The sequence below is a fragment of the Corvus moneduloides genome, chromosome 17 (genome assembly GCF_009650955.1).
Source record: "Corvus moneduloides isolate bCorMon1 chromosome 17, bCorMon1.pri, whole genome shotgun sequence".
Lineage (NCBI taxonomy): Eukaryota > Metazoa > Chordata > Aves > Passeriformes > Corvidae > Corvus > Corvus moneduloides.
In genome coordinates, this window is record NC_045492.1 from 10,593,967 (window position 1) to 10,611,504 (window position 17,538).

The window sequence follows — 17,538 nt, forward strand, 5'->3', positions numbered from 1 at the left end:
GATTTTGGAAAACAGTTGTAACAAACAAGTAAGTTATTACAGTGACATGCTCAGGAAACACAGCCCCAAATCTTCTCTACTGTAACTAAATAGTGCTAATAGCCAGGGACTCTGCCTGCTCTGCACTTCAGCACCCTGTCCCCGAGAAGCTGGCAAATCATAAAACAGACACTGAGAATTGTTCACGCACTTTTTGCAATCCCATCTAATCCAGGCCTTTGGATTTTAACCCTTTATTCCTTCTGAAGTCTTAAGGATTTACCATCTGTCGCTGCAGAATCCGTGAAGATGAAGAAGGGGAGAGGATTAAATTAATTAACAAATTCTAATCCTGAAACAGTGTTGGTGATGTTAGGGCTCTTTGAATTCTAATGAGGATTTAAAGCGACGCTGACAACTTTCCCATTAAAAAGGAGGAAAATAATGTCACATTATCACATCCCCAGCCTCTGCCCACCCCACACAGCATTTTATCCAACAGAAAATATTACAGGGATCATTCAGTTATCCAAAGCACCTTCCCAGCTATGTCTGCAAGCAGGAGCAGAAACCCATGTGCACAGGCCAGAGCTACATCAGGCTGTTGCTTGAACACATTGTCAAGGTTCTATATATACTATTATACATCCTCCAAGTTTTTTATAAGGTAATTCTGAATCAGGTAACACAACCTGGTATATCTGACTGGCCAAGAGACAGTTGGAGGATTTTACTTCCTCTTCTTCTCTAACTCCAATGGATTTCCATCCATTGCCACCAAGAACTGCTGACAGTCTGTGCCTGCAGGAGATGAACAGGAAGGTCAAAACAACCCAAATAAGTGTGCCTGAGGTGTCTGAAGTCACCAGTGACTCCAGTCCAATAGGGAGAAAACAACACAGGAAAACAAAATTAAGCAGGGAGAGCTTCAGCAGGGAGAACACAGAATTCCCCTCCTATTGTGTTTTGGTTTTTTCATAAAAAAATCAAGCAGGGGATGAAAATTAGACCACATGAAGAAGCAATGCAGTGATGTACAACACGTTCTCTCTGCAGCAGCAATGTACAATGTACATTAAAACAACAGTCCACAGCCCCACATCAATTTAAAACCCAAGACTTCTGGGGAAAAGGGCAATTTTATGTTGGGAAGGGAATTTCACCAGGGGACCTGGGCCCTTTGCATGGGGAAGCAACTTTATATTTTCTGACATGGCCATGAATTTGGAAAGGAAACATATGGAAAGCAGATGACATATTTCACAAACTGCCAAGCAGATTCTGTGTGGTTTTAGAGAACGTGTACTCCAGGGAGTGTCCACAGCAACTTGATGGTCCTGATGGCCAACATTTGTTTTGCATCTTTATGCAGAAGAAGCAAGACATGACCATTCATCTGTCTCCTGTTTCCTTACAGGTGCACGTTTCTCAGCCGTGCTCAGAGGACAGATGTTGCTTGCAAATGCCTTTTTAAAGGAAAGAAAATAACAGGAGGGAGGGGGAGAGCCCACTGGAGCAGCTCAGAAGCTCGGACTGCTCTCTCTCCCGGAGAGCCCCACTGGGCGATGCGGATGTGCTGGCTGTGGCATTGCTCCTCGGAGCTCGGGGTCTTTATGGGAACTGCTCACTACACTGCACACAAAATCAGCTTCTTATTCTCCATAGTGGAATAACAAAGTACAGGATTCATAATATCTAGACACCAGTGGCTACATTTTGATTTCCGAGCTTTTGAAACCTCTGTGCGCAAACAAACTCTTCAAAACAAATGCAAATTTGGCAGTTTATGCAGCAGTGAAAGCCACTTGGGGGGATTAAAGGCTGATGTACTATCAGCTGAGGAAATGAGTAGCCCTGAAACACAGAAATAGAGCTCCAACATTTGTATATTGATCCTCTAAAAGCTAGTGCTGAAAGTAGATTCTGAAGGACACCAATTCTTTCATTTTTAAGACTTTTTTTTTTTCTTTCTAAGTAGGAGGAAGCTGAAGAGATTTGACTGCCTGCATGTTGTGAATCCGATTTTCACAAGCAGACCTTGAGTTTTAGAAGCACAGCCTGTAGCACACAAGCTCCCAATGACACTGTTAATATGCACCAAAACCAAATCTACCGAAGCCAATGGGAGTCTTCAAGGCCCCCTCAAAAATTCAGCATTTTATTTACATTTTGCTGCTTGCTTTAGAGGACTGATTCATGACACAATGTGATGCATTTGCAGATACTCCTCCATCTCTGCATCCTTAAGTGATGGAGTTGTCTGAATCTTGAGTGTTTGTTCTTTACTAAGGATGGCTCACCTGCACATCAGGATGAGAACTTGTAGCTGCCAGTAAGCTTAAAAACATAATTTGGGAAACTACAGAAAAACTTAGGCTACAGCAACCTGAATCCCATTCAAATTAGCCTGTCTCCTTTGAGACAGCCTGCCAGCCTAGCAAGAATAAAAAACAACTTTCCCTTCTGTACGTTGTGCTGCAGAATGCTGTTATCTCCGAGACATTTTGTTCACTTCTTGAGAAGGCCTTATCAGGGAGGCACAGTATGTTAGAAAGCCCAAATAACCATGCTCCCAAAACGTGTGTGGGTATATATCCACTGGCAGGTCAGAAATAGATTTAAAAATACTTCCACATAGCCAAAAGAAGCTGGAAGATGGCTGGTAATTATATGTACATTACAAGTAGACTACACATGGGGGGGTGGAGTGTTGAAGCATTCATATAAATTATACCAATCAGCACAGAAAGGAGGAAAAGAAACACTGAGGACATCAAATATGACACTTCTATACCTGTTACACACGAGTACTAAATCATGGCAAAACAGTGCCTTAGAAAACAATGCCTAAAATGTCATCCTAAAATGAATTCCATCTATAGCTCTGCTGCCTCTCTAAATGCATGTGATCATCGTAATGATTTATGTTGAGGACACAGGATAAATTAGAGAGCCAAAAGACCCTATGGAATGTGAATACACGGGGAGAGTCTTCTTCTGGAGGAAAAAAGGTATTGCCAAAGGACTGGGGTACCACTTATTGTAAAGATTTTTTAAATTGTGCGGTTAAATGTGGACGTTGAACAGCTTCTGGGGTGTAATAAGAAAATGGCTTTATGAAATTTTCCCCCTCAAAGCAGAGCACAGTATACTGTATAGTGGTCCTGGAGTGCCTGACCTACATGCCAGCAGAGCCAGCACGACACTGTTTTGTTCAGAAATCTCCAGTCATGGTGCCTTGGGACAAAGGAATTAGAAAAAGAATTAGGATAATCTTTCCAGGCAGAAGATTTAAAGTCTGCTACAGTTATTCTCGATCGATCCCCAAAAGATTGCCAAGAAGTGTGTATCTTAAAACTGCTGCTAATTAGGAGGTTTTAAGACACTGTTATAAAACACCTTCTGCTTGGCTTGTAAGGGAAACCATTTAGACTTGTAGTATAGAGAACAAAACAGTCATAAAATGTTATTTGTAGCTTCTATTATATTACCATTACACTATATTATCACCAGCATAGTTACATACCTAACATAAAACCATTTAATGAAATGTTTGAACTTTCAGGAGACCTATTGGTAACCTTCTTATTTTCAGCAATGAGGCTGACATGTGTTGTTTGCTGCAATACAAACAATAATAATTACACATTGAGATGTTAATGGGGACAAAACCTAATATTTAGTGCTGCTGTCTGTTCATGACCACTCACACACAGTCCAGGATTAGTAATTTCAGAAGGCTTTGTTGTTGTTGCTTGGATATATAATTTATTTACTTAATTATTATTTTTGTCCTGCATGGGATTTTGAAGTTTAGACTAGAAGCAGTGACAGACAAGCAAACAGGCTGCTTAAATGAAGCAGGCTGCTCTACAAACTGGAGAACTCAATGTTCTTTTCATTCCTGTAAGAATGGAACAACATTTGAAAAGTTTTCATCATCAATTTGCACTTGGTGCAGTGTGGCTGTTCTAAAACATGTATTTGGAATATGCTACATCTAAATGCAGGCTGTGATGTTGCCTGAGCATTGATTTCATTACCCTGGAAGGATGGCTAATCTTGCCTGGCCAAATCGCATGACCTTTAACTATTTCTTAAGTGGGAGCTACAGAAAGCCCGTCCCAGACAATTACTTGAGATGTCAATAAGAAAGGTGAAAGAATAATGAAAATGTTTCCCAATTTTTTCATGCTTTTTCTCCTCCTTTTTGTTATTTGCTCTTTCCTCCCTGCTGTTTGTCTGGATCTCATTGGTGAGCCACAACTCTGCTTTTCAGTGTCGGTATCCAGACTCAATTTATGTAGGATGGTTACAGTCTTTGGTATTCACACTGAAAAACACCACAAACCACAACCAGATGTGAAAAACCAGTCAGAAATAATTGTTGCCCCAATAATTGATTTTTTGGGATGATTTATTCTATTTTCTGTTTGTTTGCTAGCAATGGCTCACAGAAAAAGCTTTCTTAAGACTTCTGTAAATGGGGAAAAGCGCTGCAGGTTTAGGTAAACACAATTACGCCCGATCACAAGGCAATTACAACATCCCATTTCCAGTGAGTAAAGAGGTGCAGGCAGCAGGTCTGACTTGACTTTCCATCTGAAAGCTCAGCTGCTCTGATGTCTTTATGTCTCTTTTTTTTTTTCACATGTTTTCTCATGATAATTTAGGATTAGCAGCTTTGAGAATCAAATCGGAGAACAAAGTTTCTTGAGCCTAAATTTAATTCTGGCTTGGTTCTGATCCAATGCCTTTGTACACTCACCAACTGTGCCATACAGCATCACTGAGAAGAGGATCATTGAGTGATCTTTTAGGTCCTGCAAGTTTTTTTTCTTGTTGAAAAATGAAAAAAAAAAAAAAAGAAAGAATTATGTGGCTTCAGCACATTTCAAAATATTTGACTAAGAGTTTAATATTACAGGATTTAATCTCTTAGATCCACTAAAGCGATTGTGTCTTAATACTGAATCCCTGAAAACACCTGGTATATGAGGGGACTGGGTCAAATTTTGGTCATGAGAGAGCAGAGAGACTGACAATAGCATGTCAATTACTGCAGCATGCCTGTGACTTACAGCTGTGCCAGCTTTGCTTTAGAAACCACTGGAGTACAAAAAGGAAAGAAAAAGACCATTAACACTAGGGGGAAAAAAAAAGCACGCACAGAGAGCTGTTAGTCAACTCAAATGCAACAATCTACTGATCAGCCATAAATTCTGGGGCAAACCTCTCCTCCACCCTGAGCCAGTCCACAGACATGTCCCACTCCCTCCATGGCTATTTCCTGCTATCTCTCCCAGAGGTGGTGTTTGCATTAGAACTGTCACTGCAGGCGACAGCTTATTCCACTTTCCCAGTGAAATACTCCTTGAGGAGTGTCTGTGTGCAAATAATGAGGGTGCAGTAAATTCCCACCCCATCTCACCACACGCTCCCATTTGATCTCTGTTAAGCTTTTAGACACAACACAGAAAATACCCAGAACAGCCACCCCCTCCCCTGTGGGAAATGACCAGCCTGCTACAAGATGTGCCCAGGTGTTCAGCTGTGCCACCCCCTCTGCACACCCCCAAGAGCACCATCCTGTATCCAAGCTCCCTGGGGCCCTGCACTGCTACACGTGAGCTGGGGATGGGTTATGACAAATGTGACACAACTTGATTTTGGGGCAGCTAGAGTGAGGAGGGAGATCCAAGCAGGAGCTGGGAGTCTACCTGGAGGAACATATTTCAAATTGGATCAAGGTTAATCCCGTTCCCAGTGCTCACGCACTGTAGCTCATATCATAGTAGAGAAGGAGGGAAAGCAGCAGAGCCTGCTGGATGTGGTAGCAGGAGACAGTGCTGTGTATTAGGGGGAGGCCAGAGGAGAGAAATGGTGAAATTCAGAGGGAACACTGCTTTCTGTGAAAAGGATTAATGCAAGAAAGCCACGGGTTTAAAATAGCCTAATTGACCCAGGCATAATGTAGTTCACAGTCACATGGTGAAAGTCAGGCAGTATTTGAATGCCTCCTCATCATTTAATATAATATTTCTGCTAATAGAATATTTAAATCCTATTTTATCAAAATCTCATCACTCAAGTGTAGGAGCCTTTTCCATTGCTGGAGCATACAGTGTTATAAATTCATGAAGGTCGTAATTATGAGTGGCTTCAACACTGCAAATGTGTTTGGCAAAGATATTATGCCCTTTCTAAACAAGATTTGAGCGACTACAGCCCACATTTGGAGTTACAGGGTTTTGCTTTTCATGTGCCTTGCAAGAAGCAGACTGTTCCCCTTTCTTCAAGTTCCCACTTGGACAGAAATGTCCCATGGCCAGGAGCTCACCCCAAAACCACCACTGCCACTTCCCCCAACAAGCAGGCACAGAGGAACAACCCTCTTCTCTCACAAAACAGGAGAAGTAGCACGTTCAAATCCTTATTTAGTTCAGCCATTTCACATTTGAATAATTAGTCGGGCAGGAGATCATTTCCCACGATATAAGGACTGATTACCCAAAAGTGCAACTCCAGCGTCCCCAGACCAGCACTGTGGCGGACTTGATGGCCACAGCACAACCTCAGCAAGCCTTCCTCTCTCTCAGGAGGTAACGCTTTTTTATCCCGTTTTCTTTCTTTGTTAGGGAAACAGCTTCTCTGCCCAGGTCTAAACTAAGGATGTTGCTCCAGGATAACAGCTGAGCTCTTGATGTTTCCGGCAGAACGCTCAGGTCTGAGCTGACCTCGGTGTTCCTGGGTCTCTTCCTGGCACTGCCTGTTCAGCTGAACCCCTCTCTGTGGTGCTGGGATTGTTCAAGGCTCAGGTCCAAGCTGGACATCTGAGCATGGCCCACAACACTGCAAAACACAGCACTTGGTACAGATTCCACACAGGCCAGGTTTGCTGGAACTGGTGGTAATGCCAAGTGCACATAACAATCAATGTTTCCCTCTCTGCAACACCTGGGCAATCTAAAAAAGATCCACTTTGGGCAGCTGAGCTGCTCTGTATTTGCATTATAAGCAAGGAGATGAAATTTCTGCAACAGTTTTACACAGGGCTGGCTCTGAGCAAAGGCTGTGGGGTGGGGAAATGGTTTGGGGGGCTGTGACAAAATCAACTCTGCTCCCTCTGGCCTCATTCAGGGATTTCTAAGGCCTGGAAAACCAGCCTGGCTGCTGTCACTGCTACCCTAACAGAGACTGAAAAAACAGAATTGCAAAATGGTAGTGCCAAAGCCCAGGACAACCACTTCCATGCACATCCATCTCTCCCTGCAGGGACACAGCTCAATGCCGCCTGGGCTCTCCATCCTCATCCCAGCTCTATCCTCTCTCCTGTGGTGGGAGCAACCAGCCACTTGAATCCATCCACAGCCTTGGGAAGCCCTGAGCTGGCTCTGGTTTACTATTCTCCTTACAGGAAGTAGCAGGAATTTGTTTGGGAAGGAAAACAAATGCTTAAGGGAGTTATTCTTTAGCCAAATGTAAAATTATTTTCCGATAGGATGAATTCTCCTTCCATGGGGGAAACTGACCAAGAGCTTGAAGTCATCTGGATGAAAAACCAAATGGAAATAAGTGGCAGAGTCGAGATCCCATTCACAGAGATTAAGATGATACATTTTTACAGCCTTGTGCTTTGTGCACTTTAACTGGTGCAGGAATAAAAAGTGGCCATGTGGTTTTCCATGCTCTCCATTTGCTCTCTGTGACCCTTCACTCTACTGGTGTGCATCACAAACAACACCACTTCATTTCATACTCAGGCAACCAAGTTCATCCACCAGTTACACCCCCCTGTATGTGGGGGTACACAAGAACAAAAAAATACAAGTCCACATGGTAGCTGAGAAGTTAATGTCTACTATTTAGCATTCCACAGCACACTAACACATCTTCATATTTATTTTACCAAATGTTCCCTTATGTTCAAAAAGAACATAGTTTTTATACAACCCTAATAGCAAATTCCAATGATTTTCCAATTCTACAACTGCTCTAAGACTACTGAAATCAGTAGCAATGTTCAAATGGTTCTAACTGGATATTATTTGAAATGAATTGTCTTATGAATATCAGAAGGAACTGTTTTTATTTGAAAAGGCTCATTGTTAAATAAACTAGATATATTCATACCCAGTAAGATTGCCACGGCACAGCGTTAGGGGAGAACACCCTTTTCATTCAGATCTTAACTTCTGCACGCAAGTGTCAGGTCTGTAACTTTTCTATTTCTACCATCAATGGTAAAATCTGTCGTGAAGCACAATGAAAAAAATCACATTTAAGATAAGAAGATCTGCAGAAGCAAAAGGCAGCATACATAAAAGCTACTGCACTAGATTTTTTCTTCATGGTCATGACTTCTAGGTTGCTTTCCAGCAGGATATATCCTTAAAAGCCTTTTGTTCACACTCTTTATTCTCTTCTTACTTGCAAACACTTAACAAGAATCAAAGCCAACCAGACACACAAAGAAACAGCCAAAATGCTCAGATGCAAATAAAGGTTTGAGATATGTATTTTTTAATAATCAAAGCAAACTTCTTGGGTCTGAAGTAAAAAGTTCTAGAAGAAAAAAACCCTAATTCTTTGGTATCTAGCTATCAATGTTGGGCAAGGGGGCACAGGCTGATAAGTAAATATTGAATTATACAGAGCCTTTTGTTAATATTTATGTTCATGCTCCAGATAGTCTAATAGAATTGATCAGATCTCCACTTTAAGACAAAAAAATATCAGCATACTTTTCACAACTCGTCTCTCTGCTGAAAGGTGAGGTTTAGTGAAATGAAAATATTCCACAGCTACAGCATTTTGCTTACAGGAAAGTGTCCACAGTTTTGAGCTCTTAAGTCACTTCTTGCCAGAGAGACAAGAAAATTCAATCCAAGAAAAAAATTCCTGAACAACTTGACTTTTTGACTGAAAAAATGAATACTGGCACCCAGCTTGGCTTCCCCAAACTAAAATAATTTCAAGGTGGTTTGTTATCTTCCCATTGTGAAGCAAACACAAATTCAGAAGCTTGGGAATCTCTTGCTGGATCAGGACGCACGGAACAGGTTCCGCCCTCAGAAGGGGCTGTGCACAGGGACCATGGCACATCCTGTGGAGATTTCTGAACCACCTGTGCTGAGACTGGGAGTGCTCTTGCCACAGCCACACCCCCAAAGATAGATGGAAAACTGAGTGGTGGGATAAAATGATCAAGGAGGGACTTGGAAAGGCAGACAAGGTCTCCATTTAACCCTTTCTTTGTAAGCCACTACCTCCAGCCAGCACTAAGCACAACCACCAGAATTTGATTGTATTATTTAAGTGGTTTTTGGAAGGCTTTTATATTTATAAATGTACCAAAGAGAATTCCAAAGAAAGAAGTGGAAGTTGTTAAACTAACAAGACAAAAACCAACACTAACAAGACAAAAACCAACACAACCCACTGAGCTTTAGAAGCTGAAATCAATTGAAGCCTTTCCATTGACTTCAGTGAGCGCTGGATCAGGATTTAAAGAGATTACAATTCTGAAGTTCATCTCTGTTGCAGTTCAGACTTTTTCTTTTGTTTCACATCACATTAAAGATTCAGCATCTCTCTTCCTAATGCTCTGAAATATAGTATGATCTATAAGAGAACAGAAAACAGAACTAAAGGGGGGAAAAAACCCTCCCACACCTCATTAAGATCTAAAGTTTGTCCTTAATGTGTGTATGAACTCAGAATGAGTGTCTAAATGGAGACATTTTTTTCTGCTACAGGGTAAAGTGATTATAAATGTCTCTGTGCAAAAGCTTAGTGGTATTTTATGCAGCTGGCACTGCAGAGTTTGAAACAAATCCAAGAAAACAGATTGTATCTTTAAGGTTAGAAATCAAACTTTCCCTTGCTGGAGTGCACATTTGCTGGTAATGGGCTGGGCTCTGACACCAGCAGCTATGCAAACAGGAGCTCTGCCACTTCTAAGTGTGTTGCTGTCTGTATTCCCTATGGCCTCTGCATCTATTCATTTCACTCCCAAACCATCATTAAATGGACATTATAAAGTCATTTTTTGTAGTTTTCTCCTTTGTGTACTTACCATTTTTTTCCTCTAATACCCATTCAGAAGTGTGCCAGACATCTTTTCCTTAAGCTTTTTAACCTACATTCTCCTATAGACCTGCAAACAGCAGCGGTGCCTTTGTCAATCAGCAAAAGCAGCAGCTTCAGTTTACAGGTAGAAATAACCCAAGCTGCTAAACCTCAGTTACAATAAACCTCATGCAAGAATAGAGATAGCCTCATCCTGCCATTCTTTCCAGACTTTGGAGGTATTTCAATGCCAAGCACGTATTTTGCATATGTTCTTTCAAGACGATTGAATTGACTGTCAAAAGCTTAAGAAACCCTATATCACCATATAATGACATCCCACTTTGCCTCCACTGCTCAACCCTGCTCTCACCCAGTGAGACCAGGCTGCTCTGCAGGACTGCTGGGAACAGCAGGAGCAGGCTGCTGGATTCCTGGGGTAGAGCAGCCCCAAGAGCAAGGAGATTGCTCTCCACCCCACAAGCAATCTGTGCTCAAGCCGTTTGGTGATGTGTAGGTTAAAAACAGCCTCTCGAGGTTCATTTGACTCTCCCGCAGTGGTGGGAGCGACAAAGTGGTCTGCTCTGCATGATGAACTACCCAACGAGTGGCAGCTGTGTTCTAATTTAGCTCCTGACTAGTCCTCATGAATAACCTCATGTACAGCACAGGCCACAGAGAAAGGATTTGTCTCCTATTCCTAGCTAGAGGCAGATGAGGAAAAATCCTATTTTTGGCTACAATTGCTGTTTGATCTTCCACAAGCAGTCCTGCTTCTAATAAAACTCCACTCAACCACGCTCAGTGGGGACACCGTGCTGAAGAGCGGAGGGCATGGAAGATGCAGGCTTGGAGAATGGAAAATGAGTCTGCGAACCAGCTGGATTTATGACCCACAGTTTGATCCAAAGTGGTCTGTGGCCAGCAATTCTTGCAGATGCTTTCAGCTCTCTCCGTGCTACTCCTGCAGATGGGGGGAATCTGTTCTTTACAATATCTGTGATTGCTGCTGACAAACTTCGGCTGTGCTGCCACCTCACCCCTAGAACTTGATCAGGCACACCCAGAAGCACATCTTCTGCCTTGCCATATAGAGCAGGGAGAGATTACACTCTTGCAGCACATTGCTATTAGTATTCCTTACATATTTGTAAACGTCTGGGTTCTTGAGTGTGTCAGTTTAATACACAGCCCCGTGACTAATTTCACTGGAGCAGCTCTGTGATTACAGTCTGAGTCAGCACAGGTACCAGAGTAGCTGCACAGAACCCATGGGATGCCCTCATGGGAACATCCGTGTAGGGTACTGACCTCAGCACATCACCTACTCCAACATAAAACCAGCTCCATAAATTTAAGTTTTCCTGGAATGCATTAAGGTAAAAAACAAGCAGATTACCCTAAAAGTTTACCCACGTGGCCTATGACCCGGGGAAGGTGAGAGCAAATATACTGTATCTCCCTGCTGGCATAATTCAGACCTGCAATCTCTTGTCACAGATACCTGCTCAAACATGACCTTGACTCGGTTCCTGGCAGCTCTGTGCCACTAATAACTGATAGACAAACAGGCATATTTACTTGATGTTTACCTTTCTCTTTACCTCCCCTGCACAGGCTGATGCTCAGAACCAGGCTACCCGATTAGTTCTGCTCACCGCAGTAACCCTGTGGCCCTCATTAAAGAAAAGCTTTCTGAGAAACTCTATCCATCCCATTTTCTATCATCAGTCCTTTGTGAAAACTGGATTGAAAGCACCTTGGTGGTAAATCTACCTCTCCCAGAGGTAAAATGCAAAGAGCAGAGAATGATGCTCACCAGCAGAGAGAGGAAGTGATTAAAGGACAGAGCAGGAGAACAGAGGATGAAATGCTGGCTCTAACAGGAGATGCTGAGGATAAATATTGAAATTCTTCATTTTCAAAGAAGTGCCTTTGTTTTGTTTCCTGCTTCAAGGAAATCTAGATCACTAGTCCCAAAAGCCACAGCATGAATTAGCCTGATGTCACTCAGCAATCAAAGACAGTACCCTACTTACTGATGGTGGGAACTGCACTGATCCTCCAAATATATTTCAAATATCTAGATCTTCCTGTCATATTTACTATTTGCATAAAATGATATTCTCCTTTCAAAAAAAAAAAAGGAAAGAGTTGTGGGGGGTAGAAAGATTAAAGGCAGTCTGTCAGTCTGCCTCTGCCTGGTTTGTATTCTCACTCAAGTGTATAAGTAATGCCTTTGATTGCTTCCACGATGGGGCTGGTGTCACCATGGCATTTGAATCACAGCGTTTTCTCTTTGTATTGCTTCTGTCAGTCAGGAACAATAAAGAACTTTTTTGTTAAAGCCTTTAATTTCACGTAGTAATTACCTATTTGATCAGACAAAAGGTGCTGTGAATGAAAGTCATTTACTTGTTTGATGTGACTGAGACTGAGTGTCACTACAGCTGCGAGACTGTCAGAGAAAACACTAGTGGCTGATTAGATAAGCAGTCCTGCCTGGAAAAAAATGGGAGAAAATGGAATGGGGGAAGAAAAGTCAAGTTCTACCTCATTTAAATACAAGGAAAATGAGAAATGCCTCAGAATATAATTAATGTAATTATCAGAAGATGCAACTTCTCTACAGCTTCATTGAGGTCAACTTTCCAGCTACTGGGTTAAACACCCTCTTCGCTCCCTCTACTCCATCAGCCAAGGCTGATTCACAAAGAAACCAAGGATCTGCTTGGCACTTGCTGAACACCTGCTGCTGTTCATGGGCACATTCACACTGCAGCAGAAATCGCGCTACAAGGACACGAAGAAGCATCAGCTGCTCATGCCAATCTCCTGCTATTCAGATGAAGGTTTGTGTTTGGAATCTGAGGTGTCACCTTGCCAAGATGAGCCTTTAGGCACCTTCTGGGGCACAGAAGGAGTTCCAGGACACAGTGGGGATGGCTTCAGTTTGTGGAGTTCTGCTGGATTCCCCCAATGAATTATAACAAAAACGTGAAAATCTGTGAGGCTTAGCTGGACACTCAGCCAGACCACAGTCCTGAGAACCTCCCTCCCAGTTTCAGTTCTGGCTCTAGCACAGACCCAGCCACAGATGGGAGAGGGACACAGACTTTGTCTTCAGATCTAATGCCCTACCCCACCCACAGTCGTTTGCCTCCCAGGGTCCGTGCTGGGCTTGGGTCTCACCTCTCTGCACAATAATCAGGATTTCACAGAGAGAAGGACATTTTCTGGATGTGAAACTGATGAAATAGAACCTGCAGGATGAATTCACTCTTCTGATCATCTCGACTTCATGCCAGCAAAATATTCATTGCACGGCAGCTGAATCATCTCTTTCCCTTTTGTACACAGAAATATGCACGAGGCAGGCGGCTCCAGCTCCCAAAAAGCTTTTCCTTCCCTCCCCTTTCTTCTCCTCACCCTCCATGAAAGCAGCAAACAAGGGAACTGCAATTTCCAGTAGTTCCTTACTGGTAAGTGTGATGCAAGAGCAGGCTAAAATGCAGGCTCTCATCTCTGCTCCCTGCTGGCCTCTCTGCACTAGCTGGTTAGAGCTGCACATGTTTAAAACATTAACTGGAAATATTTTATTCTGTTGGATAACGTATCAAACAACATTGCAATGAAACTTTCAAGAGCTTAGAAACTGACTGGAGGTACTTGAGAGGTCTTGTGGACTCCTTCAGCAGCACAGCCCAAAAAAGCCCAGGATGGGTTTTTTCTTCCATAAGTGACTCAAGACAAGTGATTCATGTAGCACAGAGGCTGAATGCCTTAATTTGTCTTTCTACACTCTCAAACAAGGCAGAAGATAGAAGGTAAAAGGGAAGCCCTCAGCTGGCTGACAATCTAATACTGTTTAGTGCATCCTACATGCAAGCCTACTGGAGTGATGTATGCCACGCTGTGGGAAGGCTGGAGCCCCTCTGGAAGAGTCCTTGTAGCCTTTGGGAGCAGGAGGACGTGTCCTCAGTACCTCATATGGAGAGGGGAACCTGTGCCTGCCCCTGCCCTGCCTCTGGCCAGCGCTGCTCGAAGAACTCGTCTGTCTTGGGTGCTCTGAGGTGTCCCCTGCCTTGTCTCCACGCCTCACTCTTGGGGCAGTGGCTCTGCTGAATGAAGGGGTTCCTGCACAGGGGTTTCTGTTTCTCCTCAGACCCCATGTTCTCAGCCACAGCTGGGAATTGCTTTTGAGGAGCTGTTGCTGCTGCACCATCTCCTGAGGAATGGCTCTAGCACTACAGACACTCTCACAAAGGCAAAGCCAACACCGCAGGGGCAACAGTTCCCTAAAAAGCAAACAGACTATTTCCCTTTACAGGCTGCTCTCAAAATCTAATTTCACAGCATGATCAGTTACTGCATTGGAATGACTTGCTTTCTTATTCAAATAAAATGAACATATTAACAAATAATACTCATAATATTCACTGGACAACACAATGGAAAGAACTACAATGCATGAGGAACTACATTACAGAAGCTACATCACCGCTTGAGTTAGATGCAATATGTATTAACCCAGAGAGCCTGTATATAGAATTAAAGAAATCATCTAATTTTAAAGTAATATTTTATTCAATGCATCCCTCAGTGCATGTAACTGCTAAGTGAAATGCACTGCATGCTCTACAAACACATCATCACCTTGTAAATAAAATACTCATGATATTAAAACTGATATCACATTTATTAAAACCATTATGCAAAGAACAAGGTTGGGTAGTTGAACTGCTGAAGGCAAGTGCCGGCTCTGGCCTCGCAGATGTGCACACACTAAGCAGCCTGTGGCTCCAAAACACTAATCAGAGATGTCTTTTCTAAAGGTGAGAGTTCATTCAGCTAGAAAGAAATCCACATCTTCCGTGAGAAGCGTAAGGAAACGTGTTGGAGTCTTTGGCAGAGCCATGCAGGAGGTGAGGGGCCACGGGCTTTATGAAAAGTGTCCCTGCCCCAGTGCAGGGCACCAAGGCGTCTGCTCTGTTCCACATGAGGTCACTGTAAGAGCATGTTAAACCCCTCACAAAGCTGAGCTATTTGCTTTGATATTGTTTCTTGCTTCCAGTCTAACTGTAAATTTCAACAGTAACATGTTTTGGGATCAGACCATGACCTGTTTTCTCAGGATGGCAGAGGTTGGAGCACAGGGAGGATTTGGTGTCTCGCCCTCACAGCTCTGCTGTGATGGCCTAGGGATGCTACAACCCCCAGACTGAAAAGCAAAGCAGTCACTGATTTGAGACTCACAAAGTGGATATGGAGGGGCTGAGCAGAGGCTGTGTGCCAAAGAGAACCTGTGCTAAACCAACTGGGTGATGCCACCTTCTCCAGAGCCAGTTCGTGTGTCTCTGGACCATCCTTCTGCTCCCTTGCAGACTGTTCTTGCTGCTGATTCTCTCCACACATTTTCAAGATGTTGGACAAGTTTTTCAATGCAGCCACCTTTACCATCTTCTCCTTTTCAAAATCAAGCATTGCACTACTAATTAATCTGTAGGGGATAGGTCTGACTGATTTAAAAGCACAGCTCCATTGTAAATACTTGAAGCATATTTTTAAAGGAAAATCTCAGAAATTTACTTTATGCTATTACTTCATTCTAGCCTATGACATTTTTAGCTTTGCACAAAGGATGCCTCTCTGCAGAACCCTGGCAGTTCAGCCGAGTTACACATTATAAAATCCTTCTATTTGTCACTGCCTTCAAGCCTCTTCAAAACGAATCCTGGTTAGGATATGTGAATGCAAAATGCTCTTGTTTCCTAGTGAAACGCTTTGAAACGCGCTGTAGGAGAAGCTTGATTTTACCCTTCCACAGACACAAAGAGGAGTTCTTGCCTTTAAATGTTCTCTCCTGAAAGAAGAATTCACACAAACCACATAGAGCTCAGGCTGCTAAAAAGGGAAATACAAACTCTTCTCCATCCCTTTCAACAAATCTCAGCATAGAACAGAATGAAATGAAGCATACATTCAGCAAAAAGGGATTAAAGGAAAGATGAGGGGAAAATCCTTTTAAATACTAATATTCACTGAAATTAATCTCCAATCACATCACAACGAGACAGGCCCTCGACAAAAAAAGCAAGAAAAAACCCACCTAAATATTCTCCATGATGGTAACCCTACATCTTTCTCCAATCAGTGTTACAGAAATCTATACTTACATACCTATACAAACTTATCACCAGAATCCCAGTGCAAGCTGCGATTTTGCTACATAGGTACCATATGCTGTGCTCCACATCTGGGGATGGTAAACCTGGCATCTCCTCATTTATTATAAACTGGTTAGAGATCCAACAGGGCTGGATTCTGGGCTAGTTTTTTAATTCTAAGCATGACTGAGCAACAGAACTAAAACATCTCATTTGATAACGCAAGTTTAAACTTATGCACTGCATGCACGAAGGTATTAATGTTTTTTGACTGACACTGTAGAAAATGTGCCTGGACTGACTTTTTCACTGGCACCATCATTAACTGCTCCCTTTCATGAGTCACACGCAATGCCCTGAAATGCCGGGGACTTTCTGGTCAGACATTTCTAATCTGATCAAGAGAACACTGTGACATTTCATATGGCAACACACTGATAAAAGCTCTCCGACACTTCATTATGTAAACAGGTATAGCTGCTAATTAATGAATTACAGTGGAGAAAGAAACTGTTGACAAGGATGGAAACTTGGCCCAAAATCTCCCCTGAGTAATGCTTAATCAAGTGAACTAAGCCCTATTAACGCTCGCTGGCAGGTGCAGCTTTAGCACCTGCTGAAGAAAGTGGATTTTTTGCAATATTCACATTTTTTCTCTTCCCATTTTCCACTTACTAAGAATTCTCGAGACGGTTTTGCTTTGCTGCCATGCAGCTGATATTCTGTATGTGCAACAGCTCCCCACATCAGGCATGGAAGCAAGGAGCTGAGGGTCAAACTGTTACTCTCTGAAAGGGACACGTGGTGCCACCTTCTCGTCACCTCCTGCCATCCGCACACGGCAACGCGCTCAAAACACAGCGGAGCCGCGAAGCCAACAAGCTGTTCAGACACGGCTTGGCTGCAGAGGAATCTTGGGGAAATTAAAGACTGCTTGGATTCTTGTAGAGTTTTCACTGTTTCCATGCAGGAGCGAGCAGGACAAATTTAGGAGGCCGTACGGAAATCTTTGGACGGCGGTAGGGAATACACGTGTCTGAGCAGTGGTGAAGTGTTGGAAAGCAAAGCATGAAAACTGAAACCATGCTGGTCCGAATAAGGAAAAATTACTGTCTCTTAATCATACTCCAGGCTGCCTGGTTTTTATGGGATGCTATTCCCATTTAGTTTAGTGGTACTGTTTTACACATGATGAGGATTTCAGAAGCGCAATTAAAGCTTTATCATAAAACCCAGCACAGTTTGCCCAGTACTAGACTTAAAAAACACTAAGTACTGTACTCTAACCAAGAAGAAAGTGGTTATATTTTCACTACATATA

General features: G+C 42.8%; 1 protein-coding gene across 2 annotated transcripts in view; it reads right to left on the reverse strand.

The window, feature by feature from the left end:
* Positions 1-17,538, reverse strand: part of CDH4 (cadherin 4) — a 424,678-nt gene that overhangs the window by 121,960 nt on the left and 285,180 nt on the right. The gene's annotated exons all lie outside the window — the stretch shown is intronic.